The sequence below is a fragment of the Staurois parvus genome, unplaced genomic scaffold, assembly GCF_062004578.1.
Source record: "Staurois parvus isolate SC_StPar_1 unplaced genomic scaffold, SC_StPar_1.0 ptg001991l, whole genome shotgun sequence".
NCBI classification, from domain to species: Eukaryota; Metazoa; Chordata; class Amphibia; order Anura; family Ranidae; genus Staurois; species Staurois parvus.
In genome coordinates this window covers 1-19709 of record NW_028319787.1, presented here as the reverse complement: position 1 = coordinate 19709, position 19709 = coordinate 1, and positions in this window count along the sequence as shown.

Sequence of the window (19709 nt, the reverse complement as noted above, 5' to 3'; positions counted from 1 at the left end):
AGAAGTTTGAGGGACTCGGCGTGCCGAAGAATGCTCAGAGATGGTGACTGGGTTCACCGAGGTACTACAAGTCTCAGCGTGCCAGATACTGACCGGGTACTAGGGGAACTTTGTGCAAGTTTGGTAGGAGTTTGAGGGACTACAAGAGACAGCGTGCCGAAGAATGCTCAGAGATGGTGTGACCGGGTTCCCTGAGGAACTACAAGTCTCAGCATACTAGCTACTTACTGACAGGGCGCTAGGAGAACTTCATGAAAGTTTGGTAGAAGTTTGAAGGACTCAGCGTGAAGAAGAATGCTCCGAGATGGTGACTGGGTTCAGAGAGGAACTACAAGTCTCAGTGTGCCAGCTACTTACTGACAGGGAACTAGGAGGACTTCATGGAAGTTTGGTAGAAGTTTGAAGGACTCAGCGTGAAGAAGAATGCTCAGAGATGGTGACTCGGTTCAGAGAGGAACTACAAGTCTCAGTGTACCAGATACTGACAGGGCACTATGGGACCTTAGTCTGAGAAATCTTGCTTTTAGCGTGGCCTCTGCTCCCTGACAGGGACTAGGAGAACTTTGTGCAAGTTTGGTAGAAGTTTGAGGGACCACAAGAGACAGCGTGAAGAAGAATGCTCAGAGATGGTGACTGGGTTCGGTGAGGAACTACAATTCTCAGCGTAGCAGATACTGACCGGGTACTAGGGGAGCTTAGTCTGAGTTTGGTAGAAGTCTTGCTTTTAACCCGGGTACAAGTTGGAGGAATGTCCAGCATGGTCTCTGCTCCCTGACGGGCACTAGGAGAACTTAGTGCAAGTTTCATAGACGTTTGAGGGACCACAAGTGACAGTGTGCCCTAGGATGTTTAGCTGTTGTCTGACTGGGCTCAGTGAGGAACTACAAGTCTCAGCATACCAGATACGTACTGACAGGGCATTAGGAGAACTTAGTACAAGTTTGATGGGAGTTTGAGGAATGTTCTGCTTGGTCTCTGATCCCTCACAGGACACTAGGAGAACTTCATGTAAGTTTGGTAGAAGTTTGAGGGACCACAAGAGACAGCGTGAAGAAGAATGCTCAGAGATGGTGACTGGGTTCAGTGAGGAACTACAAGTCTCAGCATACCAGATACTTAGACAGGGCACTATTGGAGCTTAGTCTGAGTTTGGTAGAAGTCTTGCTTCTAACCCGGGTACAAGTTGGAGGAATGTCCAGCATGGTCTCTGCTCCCTGAGAGGCACTAGGAGAACTTCGGGCAAGTTTGGTAGAAGTTTGAGGGACCACAAGTGACAGTCTGCCATAGAATGCTCAGAGTTGGTGTGACCGGGTTCACCGAAGTACTACAAGTCTCAGCATGCCAGATACTGACAGGGAACTAGGAGAACTTCATGCAAGTTTGGTAGGACTACAAGAGACAGTGTGAAGAAGAATGCTCAAGAGATGGTGTGACCAGGTTCAGTGAGGAACTACAAGTCTCAGCATACCGGATACTTAGACAGGACACTAGGGGAGTCTGAGTTTGGTAGAAGTCTTGCTTTTAACATGGGTACAAGTTGGAGGAATGTCCATCATGGTCTCTGCTCCCTGATGGTCACTAGGAGAACTTTGTGCAAGTTTCATGGAAGTTTGAGGGACCACAAGTGACAGTGTGCTCTAGGATGTTTAGCTGTTGTCTGACTGGGGTCAGTGAGGAACTACAAGTCTCAGCATACCAGATACTTAGACAGGGCACTATTGGAGCTTAATGTGAGTTTGGTAGAAGTCTTGCTTCTAACTCGGGTACAAGTTGGAGGAATGTCCATCATGGTCTCTGCTCCCTGATGGTCACTAGGAGAACTTAGTGCAAGTTTGGTAGAAGTTTGAGGCACCACAAGTGACAGTCTGCCATAGAATGCTCAGAGATGGTGTTACTGGGTTCAGTGAGGAACTACAAGTCTCAGCATACCAGATACTTAGGGCACTAGGGGAGCTTATTGTGAGTTTAGTAAAAGTCTTCCTTATAACCCGGGTACAAGTTGGAGGAATGTCCATCATGGTCTCTGCTCCCTGACGGGCACTAGGAAAACGTAGTGCAAGTTTCATAGAAGTTTGAGGGACCACAAGTGACAGTGTGCCCTAGGATGTTTAGCTGTTATCTGACTGGGCTCAGTGAGGAACTACAAGTCTCAGCATACCAGATACGTACTGACAGGGCATTAGAAGAACTTAGTACAAGTTTGATGGGAGTTTGAGGAATGTTCTGCTTGGTCTCTGATCCCTCACAGGACACTAGGAGAACTTCATGTAAGTTTGGTAGAAGTTTGGGGGACTACAAGAGACAGCGTGCCGAAGAATGCTCAGAGATGGTGACTGGGTTCAGTGAGGAACTACAAGTCTCAGCATACCAGATACTTAGACAGGGCACTAGGGGAGCTTAGTCTGAGTTTAGTAGAAGTCTTCCTTATAACCCGGGTACAAGTTGGAGGAATGTCCAGCATGGTCTCTGCTCCCTGAGAGGGACTAGGAGAACTTAGTGCAAGTTTGGTAGAAGTTTGAGGGACCACAAGTGACAGTCTGCCATAGAATGCTCAGAGATGGTGTGACTGGGTTCAGTGAGGAACTACAAGTCTCAGCATGCCAGATACTTACTGACAGGGCACTAGGGGAGCTTAGTCTGAGTTTCGTAGATGTACAGTCCCAGTTTGGACCCTCTGACCTCCTGGGTAGAAGTCTTGCTTTTAACATGGGTACAAGTCTGAGGAATGTCCAGCATGGTCTCTTCTCCCTGACAGGTCACTATGCAGTTTGATGGAATTACATAGAAGTGTGAGGAACTACAAGTCTAAGCATGACCTCCAGCATAGAAAGCTGACTCTTCTATAACTCTGGTACAAGTTAGCTGCACTACAGATACCAGCAGGCGCTTCCTCCAGCTGAAGTTCACAGGTAGTCTGCTGTTTGGGGAACTACAGGTCCCAGCATAGTTTTTCCGTCAGGACAGTCTCAGGCTTGGCATATGTTAGAATATGGAGGCACTACAAGCAGCAGCATGGCCTTCCATCCAGTGCCAGGGAGTGCTCAGAGCTGCTCCAACTATGTTGATTGGGGAACTACAGGTTCCAGCATGCCTTCTGCCTTGCCAGGACAATCTGTCTTGTTTGGTCAAAAGTTGAGGAACTACAAGCATCAGCATGGATGTCTGACTTTGCCCCTGCAGAGAATGTTCAGTATGTCTAACTTTGTTGGATGTTTGAGAAACTACAAGTCCCAGCATGCTCTCTGACAGGACACCATGAGAACTGATGCAAGTGTGGTAGAAGCTTGAGGGACTACAAGTCCCAGCGTGCTCTCTGACAGGATGCTATGAGAACTGATGCAAGTGTGGTAGAAGTTTCAGGGACTACAAGTCCCAGCATGCTCTCTGTCCTCTAGTGTGAAGGTTGGGTGGTTTTTTTTTTTGCTTTGTTGCAAGTGTGAGGCACTACAAGTCCCAGTGTGCTCTTTGACAGATGCCAGTGTGGTAGAAGCTTGAGGGACTACAAGTCCCAGCGTGCTCTCTGACAGAACAGGTGCAAGTGTGGTAGAAATTTGATGGACTACAAGTCCCAGCATGCTCCCTGTCCTCTAGTGTGAAGGTTGGGTGTTTTTCTCGCTTAGTTACAAGTGTGAGGCACTACAAGTCCCAGCATGCTAATCTTTGCGCATAACCATGAGAGATGTCATAAGTTTTTTTTTTTGGACTTTTGAGGCACTACAAGCCCCAGCATGCCAATGACTGCCGCTGTGCAGAATGACATTTTGTGGTCGTCATTTTTCTGTAGATCTTTGAGGCACTACAAGTCTCAGCGTGTCCCTGTGCAGTTGGGAAGCTGCTGTTAGGACAACAACTCCCAGCATGCCTCATGGAAGTCTCATCATTCTGCAGTGAGACAAAAGCTGATGAGTGATGTGTAGTCAGCTTGGCAGGTATTTGATGCACTGCAAGTCCCAGCATGGCTTCTGTCCTCCGTTGGGCAGCCGGAGACCGTGGAGTCCTCATCCTCTCAGCCTAGTCTGGCAATGATGATGGTGGTTGTTGTCCCTTTGCTGTGAATCTGAGGGACCCGAAGTTCCAGAATTGTGATTTTCAGCACAATTAGGAGTTCCATTGGATCACTACTAGTCCCAGCATGCCTTCTACCCGTATTACAGGCTTTCTAGATATTTGGGGAACTACAAGTCTCAGCATTGACCTTTACTACCTCGTGCAATGTTGGGAGTTGATGCAGTTTTGTTACTAGTGTGTTGGTAAATCTGAGGAACTACAAGTCCCAGCACAGTGAGGTGAACTCCATTGTTGGCGCTGCAACCTCCTGTAACATTGTTGCAGATTTGAGACAGTTTTTTGGTCCTCTTTTAGTATCGAGTAACTACAAGGCCCAGCATGCCTGTGCCTCTGACACTGCGGGAAAGCAGAGGTGTGCTGTGAGGTCGTGGTCATGCTGTGCCTTGTAGTTCCTCAGCAGCGGCTCGTCCTCCCCGGCCCTCGGGCAGCAGATTGTGAGAGAGAAGTTCCAGCTGAGGCAGAGGGTGTCACTGGAAGGCCTGCAGGACCCCGGCATAGGGGGGGGGGTTACCTTTGTGCGCTGCTGTCACTGCGTCCCCTCCCTGTGCGCCGCTGTCACTGCGTCCCGTCCCTGTGCGCCGCTGTCACTGCGTCCCGTCCCTGTGCGCCGCTGTCACTGCGTCCCGTCCCTGTGCGCCGCTGTCACTGCGTCCCGTCCCTGTGCGCCGCTGTCACTGCGTCCCGTCCCTGTGCGCCGCTGTCACTGGGTCCCCTCCCTGTGCGCCGCTGTCACTGGGTCCCCTCCCTGTGCGCCGCTGTCACTGGGTCCCCTCCCTGTGCGCCGCTGTCACTGGGTCCCCTCCCTGTGCGCCGCTGTCACTGGGTCCCCTCCCTGTGCGCCGCTGTCACTGCGTCCCGTCCCTGTGCGCCGCTGTCACTGGGTCCCGTCCCTGTGCGCCGCTGTCACTGGGTCCCCTCCCTGTGCGCCGCTGTCACTGGGTCCCCTCCCTGTGCGCCGCTGTCACTGCATCCCCTTCCTCCGCCACCCATCAACTTTTATTGGCTTTTTTTTGTGGCATTTGAAAAAATGAAGTCAAACTTCCCCAGCGAGGGGAGCTACGAGCGGGCTGTGCGCACGCCATGGGAGTCCGCCGGAGGATCGTTCGCATTCATTAAACGCGGGCAGGCGAAGCTTTCCTCCGATCGCGTCCAAAACGTTACTGTTCCCGGAACGCGGGGTTCCGGAGAATCTGACTTCTGAATTTATATATGAAAATGCTCAAAATTCCTGTCAGAGGATTATATATTGTTGTCCGGGGTTTATACATTGTTTGTTTGTTTTCCGGGGTTTATACATTGTTTGTTTTCCGGGGTTTATACATTGTTTTCCGGGGTTTATACATTGTTTTCCGGGGTTTATACATTGTTTTGTTTCCCGGGGTTTATACATTGTTTTGTTTCCCGGGGTTTATACATTGTTTTGTTTTCCGGGGTTTATACATTGTTTGTTTGTTTTTCCGGGGTTTATACATTGTTTGTTTTCCGGGGTTTATACATTGTTTTCCGGGGTTTATACATTGTTTGTTTTCCGGGGTTTATACATTGTTTGTTTTCTGGGGTTTATACATTGTTTGTTTTCCGGGGTTTATACATTGTTTGTTTTCCGGGGTTTATACATTGTTTGTTTTCCGGGGTTTATACATTGTTTTTCGGGGTTTATACATTGTTTTGTTTTCCGGGGTTTATACATTGTTTTGTTTTCCGGGGTTTATACATTGTTTGTTTTCCGGGGTTTATACATTGTTTTCCGGGGTTTATACATTGTTTTGTTTTCCGGGGTTTATACATTGTTTTGTTTTCCGGGGTTTATACATTGTTTTCCGGGGTTTATACATTGTTTTCCGGGGTTTATACATTGTTTTCCGGGGTTTATACATTGTTTTCCGGGGTTTATACATTGTTTTCCGGGGTTTATACATTGTTTGTTTTCCGGGGTTTATACATTGTTTGTTTTCCGGGGTTTATACATTGTTTTGTTTTCCGGGGTTTATACATTGTTTGTTTTCCGGGGTTTATACATTGTTTTCCGGGGTTTATACATTGTTTTGTTTTCCGGGGTTTATACATTGTTTTGTTTTCCGAGGTTTATACATTGTTTTGTTTTCCGGGGTTTATACTTTGTTTTGTTTTCCGGGGTTTATACATTGTTTTGTTTTCCGGGGTTTATACATTGTTTTGTTTTCCGGGGTTTATACATTGTTTTGTTTTCCGGGGTTTATACATTGTTTTGTTTTCCGGGGTTTATACTTTGTTTTGTTTTCCGGGGTTTATACATTGTTTTGTTTTCTGGGGTTTATACATTGTTTTGTTTTCCGGGGTTTATACATTGTTTTGTTTTCCGGGGTTTATACTTTGTTTTGTTTTCCGGGGTTTATACATTGTTTTGTTTTCCGGGGTTTATACATTGTTTGTTTTCTTTGGATTATACATTGTTTCAAGTTGCGTTTGCTAGTTTACTGTAAGGAAACCTATCACTGGAGGGGGTGTGACAACACTCAGCGCCATGCACACGGATCTGCGGCACCTGCACCCTCTATTACTGACACCCCTAAATTACATCCATCATGTGACACCCCTACAGTACACGTTCTTCAGGGGCACTCCTTACATTTTGTCAATTTTAGCAGCAACCTCCCAAATGTGTGTTCTTGAGTGGCACCCCTAAAGTGTATACAGACTTGCGTGGCGCCCCTAAAGTGTATACAGACTTGCGTGGCGCCCCTAAAGTGTATACAGACTTGCGTGGCGCCCCTAAAGTGTATACAGACTTGCGTGGCGCCCCTGAAGTGTATACAGACTTGGGTGGCGCCCCTAAAGTGTATACAGACTTGGGTGGCGCCCCTAAAGTGTATACAGACTTGGGTGGCGCCCCTAAAGTGTATACAGACTTGGGTGGCGCCCCTAAAGTGTATACAGACTTGGGCGGCGCCCCTAAAGTGTATACAGACTTGGGTGGCGCCCCTAAAGTGTATACAGACTTGGGCGGCATCCTCACAAGTATGTGTTCCTGAGGGGCACCCCTAAAGTGTTGAGTAGCAACCTGACAAGTGTGTGTTTGTCTCTGGGTAGCATCACCCCTAAAGTGTGTTTTTATGGCCCCCCTAAAGTGTGAACATTCTCAAGTACAACCCTCTAAAGTGTACACCTTTCTAAGCAGCACCCCTAAAGTTCAAATATTATTGAATGAGTGTGTTGTAAAAAGGGCGCAGGTTCTTGAAGGGCACCCCTGAGGGGTTTTGGTTTTAGAATGGCACCCCTAAAGGGCGCAGGTTCTTGAAGGGCACCCCTGAGGGGTTTTGGTTTTAGAATGGCACCCCTAAAGAGCGCAGGTTCTTGAAGGGCACCCCTGAGGGGTTTTGGTTTTAGAATGGCACCCCTAAAGGGCGTAGGTTCTTGAAGGGCACCCCTGAGGGGTTTTGGTTTTAGAATGGCACCCCTAAAGGGCGTAGGTTCTTGAGGGGCACCCCTGAGGGGTTTTGGTTTTAGAATGGCACCCCTAAAGGGCGTAGGTTCTTGAAGGGCACCCCTGAGGGGTTTTGGTTTTAGAATGGCACCCCTAAAGGGCGTAGGTTCTTGAGGGGCACCCCTGAGGGGTTTTGGTTTTAGAATGGCACCCCTAAAGGGCGTAGGTTCTTGAAGGGCACCCCTGAGGGGTTTTGGTTTTAGAATGGCACCCCTAAAGGGCGTAGGTTCTTGAAGGGCACCCCTGAGGGGTTTTGGTTTTAGAATGGCACCCCTAAAGGGCGTAGGTTCTTGAAGGGCACCCCTGAGGGGTTTTGGTTTTAGAATGGCACCCCTAAAGGGCGTAGGTTCTTGAAGGGCACCCCTAAGGGGTTTTGGTTTTAGAATGGCACCCCTAAAGGGCGTAGGTTCTGGAACATCATCCTCTGAGGTGTTCTTTAGCAGCACCCCTAAAGTGTGTACTAGGCACCCCAATTGTATGGAAGTGTGTAGTAAAGTTTCTTCATAAGCAGCACCCCAAAATGTATATATTCTTTAGTACTGTTAAAATATGTACTTTCTTTAGCACCCCCAAAAATACATTTTTGAGCAGCCCCCCTAAAATGTGTGCATTCTTGAGTGCCCCCCCCCCCCGAAGCATGTAGATAGTACGACCTGCATCCCCGGCGCTCTTTTGTTCCATGGTGTGTCCCAATTGGGGTCACAGTTCTTACTGATCCCTCTTCATCGGGTGCTAACGAAGAATGACTGCGCCCCCCCAGGGGGGCGGTGTGTAGTGGTTTTATCTGTGCGCATGCTTACATTGCAGAGCTCTCCCTCTCGGGTGTCAGAATGAAGCGTCAGTTGTTGTTTCTGTATAATAATACGGATGGAGAGCACAGCCGGTATACATAATATATACATGAGAAGGCGGGGTGCGGGTGACCCCGGAGTTCCGTGGCTCCCCAGGTCTCTCATGGCGGGCCCCTGTAGGGGCCTTTTCACATTCATATGATATACTATGTATGGAAATTCCCCCCCAACACTCCGTGAAGAGCTCTGCTCCTGGGGGGGGGTCCCTCTGGTCTGTGCCTTTGCTGGAAAATTGCGCAGACTTTAGTTGCTCTTCTGTAGGAGAGAATGGCCGCCATTGTAGGCGGTGCGCACTGTGCGTTCTGTAACATACCGTCTCCTCGCAGGAACGGCGCACAGAAACCGCACATTCAGCCCGGGTTCACATACATGCAGTGTGGTACATCATGTGATTCACACGGAAACCGCACCGCATTCTCTGCCAATCACGTGTGATTCACACGGGAACCGCGCCGCATTCTCTGCCAATCACATGTGATTCACACGGGAACCGCGCCGCATTCTCTGCCAATCACATGTGATTTGTGTGCCGGGAGATCCGAGCCGTACATTATGTATGATTCTAATCGCACCGCGCCCGCATTCATCCCTTTCTCATCCATTTACATCCCTTTTTGGTCCGTTTACATCCGGTTTGTCATCTGGTTTTTCATCCATTTCGATCCATTTCTCATCTGTTTACATCCGTTTTTTAATTTTTTTAATCTATTCATCCGTTTAGATCTGTTTACATCGGATTGTCATCCGTTTACATCCGGTTTTATCTGTTTACATCAATTTTTCATTTGTTTAGATCTGTTTACATCCATTTTTTTCATGCATTTAGATCTGTTTTTATCTGTTTGCATCCATTCTTCATCCGTTTAGATCTGTTTACATCCATTTTTCATCCATTTAGATCTTTTTACATCCATTTTTCATCCATTTACATTGTTTACATGTTTTTTATCCGTTTACACCCATTTTTTTCATCTTTTTTCATCTGTTTACGTTGGTTTTCATCTGTTTACATCTGTTTTTATGTTTACATCCATTTTTCATCAATTTAGATCTGTTTACATCCTTTTTTATCCATTTAGATCCTTTTTTATTCATTTACATCCATTTTTTCATCTGTTTTTATCTGTTTGAATCGGTTTTCATTTGTTTACATCTGTTTTTCATCTGTTTACATCTGTTTTTGATATGTTTACATCAGTTTACATCCATTTTTCATCCGTTTAGATCCATTTACACCCGGTTTTTATCCGTTTTCATACGTGTACATCCTTTTTTATTCGTTTACATCCATTTTTTCATCTTTTTTCATTTGTTTTCATCTGTTTACATCTGTTGACATCCGTTTTTTTTCATCCATTTAGATCCGTTTTCATTTGTTTACATCCTTTTTTTCATCTGTTTAGATCCATTGACATCCGTTTTTCCTCCGTTCCATTTTTTTTGGTGGTGGAAAAATAGGGTTTTCTTCCGTTCAAAAAAAAAAAAAAAAGGATGTTAATGGATGCGTATGTTAACGGATGTGAAAAGATGTTCATCCGTTTACATCCGCAAGTCCATAGAAATACATGGGGGGCATTGTTCATCCGTAAACGGACAGATGAACACCGGACATACGGAACTCCCGGGTGAAAGGGGCCTAACAGTGCATGTCGGAGCACCAACCAAGCCATGGGGTCCAAGGAATCGTCCATAGACCTCCCAGATAGGATTGTATGAAGGCACAGATCGGGGGAAGGGTACAGAGAACTTTCTGCAGCATTGAAGGTCCCAATGAGCACAGTGGCCTCCATCATCCATAGATGGAAGACGTTTGGAACCTCCAGGAATCTTCCTAGAGCGAGCCGCCCGGCCAAAATGAGCGATCGAGGGAGAAGGGCCTTAGCCAGGGAGGTAACCAAGAACCTGATGGTCACTCTGAAAGAGCTCCAGTGGAGAGAGGAGAACCTTCCAGAAGAACCTCCATCTCTGCAGCACTCCACCAATCAGGCCTGTATGGTAGAGCGGGCAGACGGAAGCCACTCCTCAGAAAAAGGCAAATGGCAGCCCACATGGAGTTTGCCAAAAGGCACCTGAGGGACCCTCAGAACATGAGAAACAAAACTCTCTGCTCTGATGAAACAAAGATTGAACTCGTTGACCTGAATGCCGAGCGTCATGTCTGGAGGAAACCAGGCACCGCTCATCACCTGGCCAATACCATCCCTACTGTGAAGCATGGTGGTGGCAGCATCATGCTGTAGGGATGGAACTGGGAGACGAGTCAGGATTGGAGGAAAGATGAATGCAGCAATGTACAGAGACATCCTTGATGAGAACCTCCTCCAGAGCGCTCTGGACCTTAGACTGGGGTGACAGTTCATCTACCTACAGGACAACGACCCTCAGCGCACACATAACAGGAGTGGCTACGGGCCAAATCTGGGGATGTCCTGGAGTGGCCCAGCCAGAGCCCAGACTTGAACCCGATCGAACATCGCTGGAGAGATCTGAAAATGGCTGTGCACCGACCCTCCCAATCCAACCTGATGGAGCTTGAGAGGTCCTGCAAAGAAGAACGAGAGAAATCGCCCAAAAATCGGCGTGCCAAGCTTGTAGGATCATACTCCAAACGACTCATCCGTTTACATCCGTTTAGACCCGGTTTTCATTCGTTTAGATCTGTTTACATCCGTTTAGACCCGGTTTTCATCCATTTAGATCTATTTAGATCCGTTTTGATCCAGCTATATTTGTTTTGATCCAATTAAATCCGCTCAGATCCATTTAGATCTTTTTCATCTATTTAGATCTGTTTTCATCAGTTTACATCCGTTTTTTTCATCTTTTTTTTTTCAGCCATTTACATCCGTTTTAATTAATTTAGATAAGTTTACATCCATTTAGATCTGTTTTTCATCCATTTAGATCTGTTTTCATCCGTTTACATTTTTCATCAGTTTACATCTGTTTTGATTCACTTAGATCAGTTTACATCCATTTAGATCTGTTTAGATCCGTTTTTCATCCATTTAGATCTGTTTTCATCTGTTTACATTTTTACATCCATTTACATCCGGTTTTTAATCTTTTTTTAATAAATTTTCATCCATTTTTACCCATTTACATCTGTTTGTATCCGTTTAGATCCGTTTTTCATCCATTTTCATCCCTTTTTTTTTTCATCTCTCGTTTACATCCATGTTTTATCCGCTTTTCATCCGTTTAGACCCGTTTAAATTCATTTAGATCCATTTTTCATCCATTTAGATCCGTGCTAAAGGGGCTTCAGCAAAGTATTGAGCAAAGGCTGGGAATACTTCTGTACATGGGGGGGGGGGGGGGGGGTTCTTTATTTTTAATAAATTGCAAAGATTTCAAGACGAACTTCTCTCCCATTGTCATTATGGGGTGCTGTATGTAGAATGTGGAGGAAAAGAACGAATTTCATCCATTCTGGAATACGGCCGTAACATAAAATGTGGTGAAAGTTCAGCGCTGGGAATGCTTTCTGTATGAATGGCGGAGACATCCGACCAATGGGAATACTTTCTGTATGAATGTTGGAGACATCCGACCAATGGGATACTTTCTGTATGAATGGCGGAGACATCCGACCAATGGGATGCTTTCTGTATGAACGGCGGAGACATCCGACCAATGGGAATACTTTCTGTATGAATGTTGGAGACATCCGACCAATGGGAATACTTTCTGTACGAATGACGAGACATCCGACCAATGGGATACTTTCTGTATGAATGGCGGAGACATCCGACCAATAAGATACTTTCTGTATGAATGGCGGAGACATCCGACCAATGGGAATACTTTCTGTATGAATGGCGGAGACATCCGACCAATGGGAATACTTTCTGTATGAATGTCGGAGACATCCGACCAATGGGAATACTTCTCTGTATGAATGGCGGAGACATCCGACCAATAAGATACTTTCTGTATGAATGGGCGGAGACATCCGACCAATGGGATACTTTCTGTATGAATGGCGGAGACATCCGACCAATGGGAATACTTTCTGTATGAATGTCGGAGACATCCGACCAATGGGAATACTTTCTGTATGAATGGCGGAGACATCCGACCAATGGAAATACTTTCTGTATGAATGGCGGAGATATCCGACCAATGGGATACTTTCTGTATGAATGGCGGAGACATCCGACCAATGGGATACTTTCTGTATGAATAGGGGAGACATCCGACCAATGGGGATACCTTTCTGTATGAATGGCGGAGACATCCGACCAATGGGATACTTTCTGTATGAATGGCGGAGACATCCGACCAATGGGGATACTTTCTGTATGAATGGCGGAGACATCCGACCAATGGGATACTTTCTGTATGAATAGGGGAGACATCCGACCAATGGGAATACTTTCTGTATGAATGGCGGAGACATCCGACCAATGGGAATACTTTATGAATGGCGGAGACATCCGACCAATGGGATACTTTCTGTATGAATGGTGGAGACATCCGACCAATGGGAATACTTTCTGTATGAATAGGGGAGACATCCGACCAATGGGATACTTTCTGTATGAATGGCGGAGACATCCGACCAATGGGATGCTTTCTGTATGAATGGTGGAGACATCCGACCAATGGGGATACTTTCTGTATGAATAGGGGTGACATCCGACCAATGGGATACTTTCTGTATGAATGGCGGAGACATCCGACCAATGGGAATACTTTCTGTATGAATGGTGGAGACATCCGACCAATGGGATACTTTCTGTATGAATGGTGGAGACACCCGAGCAATGGGAATACTTTCTGTATGAATAGGGGTGACATCCGACCAATGGGATACTTTCTGTATGAATGTGGAGACATCCGACCAAATGGGAATACTTTCTGGATGCTCTGGCTGTAGATTCGTCCTGCTTTGCGGTTGGCCCCGTCCCGGGTCGATGAAGGGCCCTGCTCCTGGAAGTGTCCCGAGCGTTTCCTCCCATCCCCCGTGCAGCGCCGCATTAATCTCTCGCTGCACTTAGCCGCATCCTCTGTGATTAGCCGCTCTGGGAAAATGGCCACTTAGAGGCGAATCCTGCGATCAATATTTAACCAGCGAGTGCGAGATAAACGGCGTGCAATATTTATCCCCGCACACGGGGCTGCGAGCGCGCACCGCGCACTTTCCATGTGTCAGCGCCTGCGAGACGCTCGGCCCTCCTGAAATTGTTTCCAGGCCCCGCCGTTTGTTGTGGTTAATGGATCTTCGGGATTAAATATCTTCCGCAGAGCCTCTGGAAGCCTTAAATATTCATGAGAAACCTTTGCGTACGACGCGGTGGGTGGATCCGCCGGGGAGATTGTGCGCGATAAAGGTCACACAATCGCCGGAAAACGATCATCATCACATTTTAAAATATAAATATGTGTCCAGATTGAGGTTGTGCGGAGTTTTTGAAAACTTACTTTTTTGATTTTTTTCTATTTTTTTTTTATTTTTGAGCTCCTATATTACTGACTTCTTAAAAAAAAATAAAAAAATTGTTGGTGCAAGATGGCAGAGATCCGGACGATTGTCTGGGGTTTGTCTGATTCATTTCACTTATTTTTACTTTTTTTTTTTTTTTTACGCTTTGTTGTTGGGTGTGCTGCCTGGTATTTGTTTTTTTGTATTTTTTTTAATATTTAAAATGTTATTAAAGTAAAAAATAAATAAATAAATAAACAGATTAAAAAAAAAACTAAAATAAAATGTAATAAATAAAATAGATAACATATAAAAAAATTAACAAAAAATAAAATAAAAACTAAAATTAAATTAAAAACTAAACACAAAATAGTAAACTAAAAAAAAAATGAATAACTAAAACTAAAATAATAAAATATAAAAAAAAATAAATGAAAATAAAAACTAAATATGTAATAAAATCTAAACTAAAATAAAAACTAAAATACAATTTAAAAATAAACTCAATAAAATAGTAAACTAAAACATTAATTAACTGAAATAAAAAAATAAATTAAAATAAAACTAAACTAAAATGTAATAAAAACAAAACTAAAATTAAATATAGAAAAAAATAAAAAACGAAAAAAACTAAAGAAAATATTTAATAAAAATTGAATAAATTAAAAAAAATAACTAAAACAAAATATAAAAAAAATAAATGAAATAAATAATGCTAAAATAAAATGTAATAAAAACTAAATATAAAATATATAACAAATTAAATAAAAATAAACCTAAAATAAAAAAATTTAAATAAAAACAAAATGACAAACTAAAAAATGAATACCTAAAATAAAATAAATAGAATCGAAAATAAAATTTAAATAAAATTAAAAACTAAAAATAATTAATTTTAAAAATAAACAATAAAATAAATAAAAAATGAATAAAATAAAAATGAGGTTTATACTTACTTGTATTGCACAGAACAGTCCCTTATCTCTTCTCTGATGGCCCCCCCGCCCCGTAGCAATCTGTGTGCAGACGTGCTCTTGATCCGGGCTGAGTGCATCCATGGACACATGCCCGGGGACAGGCTGGATCAGGTGTGGTGTCGGAGACGGGGCTGGATCAGGGTGGTGTCGGAGACGGGGCTGGATCAGGTGTGGTGTCGGAGACGGGGCTGGATCAGGTGTGTGTCGGGGACGGGGCTGGATCAGGTGTGGTGTCGGGGACGGGGCTGGATCAGGTGTGGTGTCGGGGACGGGGCTGGATCAGGTGTGGTGTCGGAAGACGGGGCTGGATCAGTGTGGTGTCGGGGACGGGGCTGGATCAGGTGTGGTGTCGGGACGGGGCTGGATCAGGTGTGGTGTCGGGGACGGGGCTGGATCAGGTGTGGTGTCGGGACGGGGCTGGATCAGGTGTGGTGTCGGGACGGGGCTGGATCAGGTGTGGTGTCGGGGACGGGGCTGGATCAGGTGTGGTGTCGGGGACGGGGCTGGATCAGGTGTGGTGTCGGGCTGGATCAGGTGTGGTGTCGGGGACGGGGCTGGATCAGGTGTGGTGTCGGGGACGGGGCTGGATCAGGTGTGGTGTCGGGGACGGGGCTGGATCAGGTGTGGTGTCGGGGACAGCGCTGGGTGGAATGTGGTGTCAGGCACAGCGCTGGATGGAGTGTGGTGTCAGGCACAGCGCTGGATGGAGTGTGGTGTCCGGGACAGGGCTGGATCAGGGGTGGTGTCGGAGACGGGGCTGGATCAGGGGTGGTGTCGGAGACGGGGCTGGATCAGGGGTGGTGTCGGAGACGGGGCTGGATCAGGGGTGGTGTCGGAGACGGGGCTGGATCAGGGGTGGTGTCGGAGACGGGGCTGGATCAGGGGTGGTGTCGGAGACGGGGCTGGATCAGGGGTGGTGTCGGAGACGGGGCTGGATCAGGGTGGTGTCGGAGACGGGGCTGGATCAGGGGTGGTGTCGGAGACGGGGCTGGATCAGGGGTGGTGTCGGAGGCGAGGCTGGATCAGGGGTGGTGTCGGGGGCGGGGCTGGATCAGGGTGGTGTCGGGGGCGGGGCTGGATCAGGGGTGGTGTCGGGGGCGGAGCTGGATCAGGGGTGGTGTCGGGGGCGGGGCTGGATCAGGAGTGGTGTCGGGGCGGGCTGGATCAGGGGGTGGTGTCGGGGGCGGAGCTGGATCAGGGGTGGTGTCGGGGGCGGGGCTGGATCAGTGTGCACGGAGCTTCTAATAACATTAAAAAATTTCTGTGAAGTTTTTTGGAGCGTTTTTCCAGCAGGAAAAAAAACCACTAAATGCTCCTGACAGCTTTTTTTCTAGCGTTTTTTTCCCCTCTATATGAACTGCGAAATCTATTACTGGATGTGTTTTATCCAGTGACTTTTCCAGCTTAAAAAAGAAACATCCGCCGGCGTGGCTGGAGCCGGGTCCCCGGTCACACTGGATGCGAATTGCAAATCGCATGCAAAGTCGCACCCTAGAAGCCTCGATTCACACGGAATGCAGCTTTGACATCGTGCAACTTCACGTAATGTCGCACAATTTCCAAGCTACAGATCACTGCGACTTGCACCCCCCGATGTCACTGCGACTTGCACCCCCGATGTCACTGCGACTTGCACCCCCCGATGTCACTGCGACTTGCACCCCCCGATGTCACTGCGACTTGCACCCCCGATGTCACTGCGACTTGCACCCCCCGATGTCACTGCGGCTTGCACCTTCATTGACAGAAGTCATCAGGTCGCAGTGAAATCGGGGAAAAAAGTCGTGCAGGAACCATTTTTTTAAAATCTCGCTAGTAGGTCGGTGTGTTTGAATGTGGATCCGTTTCACACTGAGGAGTTGCGCTTGCGGTGTAAAATCTCCGGCTTGCAGCATCTTTGGGCATGTTTGGCGAGTTAAAAAAAAAAAGCCCCAAAAACGCCTCTTCCCATTGAAACTGATTGAAAATGCCTCTGTGTCACCCCCCCCCCCCTCTATGTCCCCCCCCTCTGTGCTGCCGGTTTGAGGTTGGAAGGGACGTCGTGCCGTTCATCCACAAAAACGGGAAGTCCCAACGCCGGACGTCAGCTCGGATAGCGTCGTATTTCACCCAGGAGGCTCCGGATCATCTCATTGCTCTCCCGTGATTGGCAGATATACGTTTCAATGAGTGTGTAAATCTGCCGTCATTTATAGATCCTCCTATTTACTCTCCAAACATGGAAGGATTTATAGAGTGTTTGATGTATGATCCGTACTCCCCGCTCCGTGCAGAGAGAAGACATTACAGCCGGGGCTGGGCGCGGGGGCCGACGCTTCGGGGCTGGGCGCGGGGGCCGACGCTTCGGGCTGGGCGCGGGGTTCCGAAGCTCGGGCTGGGCGCGGGGTTCCGACGCTCGGGGCTGGGCGCGGGGTTCCGACGCTCGGGGCTGGGCGCGGGGTTCCGACGCTCGGGGCTGGGCGCGGGGTCCGACGCTCGGGGCCTGGGCGCGGGGTTCCGACGCTCGGGGCTGGGCGCGGGGTTCCGAAGCTCGGGGCTGGGCGCGGGGTTCCGACGCTCGGGGCTGGGCGCGGGGGGGCCGTTCCGAAGCTCGGGGCTGGGCGCGGGGTTCCGACGCTCGGGGCTGGGCGCGGGGTTCCGACGCTCGGGGCTGGGCGCGGGGTTCCGAAGCTCGGGGCTGGGCGCGGGGTTCCGACGCTCGGGGCTGGGCGCGGGGTTCCGACGCTCGGGGCTGGGCGCGGGGTTCCGACGCTCGGGGCTGGGCGCGGGGTTCCGACGCTCGGGGCTGGGCGCGGGGTTCCGACGCTCGGGGCTGGGCGCGGGTTCCGACGCTCGGGGCTGGGCGCGGGGTTCCGACGCTCGGGGCTGGGCGCGGGTTCCGACGCTCGGGGCTGGGCGCGGGTTCCGACGCTCGGGGCTGGGCGCGGGGTTCCGGCGCTCGGGGCTGGGCTCCGACGCTCGGGCTGGGGCGCGGGGTTCCGACGCTCGGAGCTCGGGGCTGGGCGCGGGGTTCCGACGCTCGGGGCTGGGCGCGGGGTTCCGACGCTCGGGGCTGGGCTCCGACGCTCGGGGCTGGGCGCGGGGTTCCGACGCTCGGGGCTGGGCGCGGGGTTCCGACGCTCGGGGCTGGGCTCCGACGCTCGGGGCTGGGCGCGGGGTTCCGACGCTCGGGGCTGGGCGCGGGGTTCCGACGCTCGGGGCTGGGCGCGGGGTTCCGACGCTCGGGGCTGGGCGCGGGGTTCCGACGCTCGGGGCTGGGCGCGGGGTTCCGACGCTCGGGGCTGGGCGCGGGGTTCCGACGCTCGGGGCTGGGCGCGGGGTTCCGACGCTCGGGGCTGGGCGCGGGGTTCCGACGCTCGGGGCTGGGCGCGGGGTTCCGACGCTCGGGGCTGGGCGCGGGGGCCGACGCTCCTTGGCTGGGCGCGGGGCCGACGCTCCTTGGCTGGGCGCGGGAGCCGACGCTCCTTAGCTGGGCGCGGGGTCCGACGCTCCTTGGCTGGGCGCGGGGTCCGACGCTCCTTGGCTGGGCGCGGGGTCCGACGCTCGGGGCTGGGCTTCGACGCTCGGGGCTGGGCGCGGGGTTCCGACGCTCGGGGCTGGGCGCGGGGTTCCGACGCTCGGGGCTGGGCGCGGGGTTCCGACGCTCGGGGCTGGGCGCGGGGTTCCGACGCTCGGGGCTGGGCGCGGGGTTCCGACGCTCCTTGGCTGGGCGCGGGGGCCGACGCTCCTTGGCTGGGCGCGGGGGGCCGACGCTCCTTGGCTGGGCGCGGGGGCCGACGCTCCTTGGCTGGGCGCGGGGGGCCGACGCTCCTTGGCTGGGCGCGGGGTCCGACGCTCCTTGGCTGGGCGCGGGGTCCGACGCTCCGGGGCTGGGCGCGGGGTCCGACGCTCCGGGGCTGGGCGCGGGGTCCGACGCTCCGGGGCTGGGCGCAGGGTTCGGGGCTGGGCGCAGGGTTCGGGGCTGGGTGCACGGGCCAACACCATGAACAGGAGGGTCAGCGCAGGAAGCAGCACAGACAGCGGCCAGTTTTTTTCTGTCAATTTAGGCTCAGACTGATCACCCGCGGTGTCACGGAGGACAGGAGGTTGGCTGTGCGCGGGGAAAATACCTCCCCCCACGGTCAGAGCTTTATATCAATTTATTTGTCATTTCATTTAATTATTTCATTTATTTAAATGTATTTTAATATTCTTTATTAAGAAATAGGATTCAAAGTTTATTAAAATAATTTGTACAATAATAATATAATAGATTTACATGAACCTAATAATAATAAGTAATAGAATTCATTTCTGAATGATGTATTATTACTTTTTATGCATTATAAATATTATAAAAAAAAGTGGAATATAAAATGTAAATATTTTGTTTCTATAATTATTTTAATTATTTAAATTTATTTATATTGTTGGACTCCTTTTAAGCCCCCAGTCAGGCTGGCGATTTTCCATGCCATGCGACTTGCAAATCGCATGCCAAGTCACACCCTATTATCCGGTCATAAATTTATTTTTGTAGAATTTTTTTTTTTTGGAGTGTTTTTTTTCAGCAGTTTTTTTCTAGCTTCCCCCCCCCCTGTATATTTACTGTTAAAACTCTTACCACTCAAATGCTAATAAAAACGCTTTATTGCCGGTGTGTTTTTTTTTTATCCAGCGTCTTTTCCAGCTATTAAAAAAAAATAAAAAAATAGTGTGCCTGGAGCTGGCATGCGGTTTTCATGCCATGAGACTTTTTTAAAAAATTTTTTAATTTCTATAATTTGAATTATTTAAATGTATTTATATTGTTGGACTCATTTTAAGACCCCAATTGCGCTGGCGATTTTCCATGCTATGCGACTTGCAAATCGCATGTCAAGTCGCCCCCTTTTGTCCGCCATTACAGCGGTCATATCCGCATCGATTTCTAAAGTAGCGCA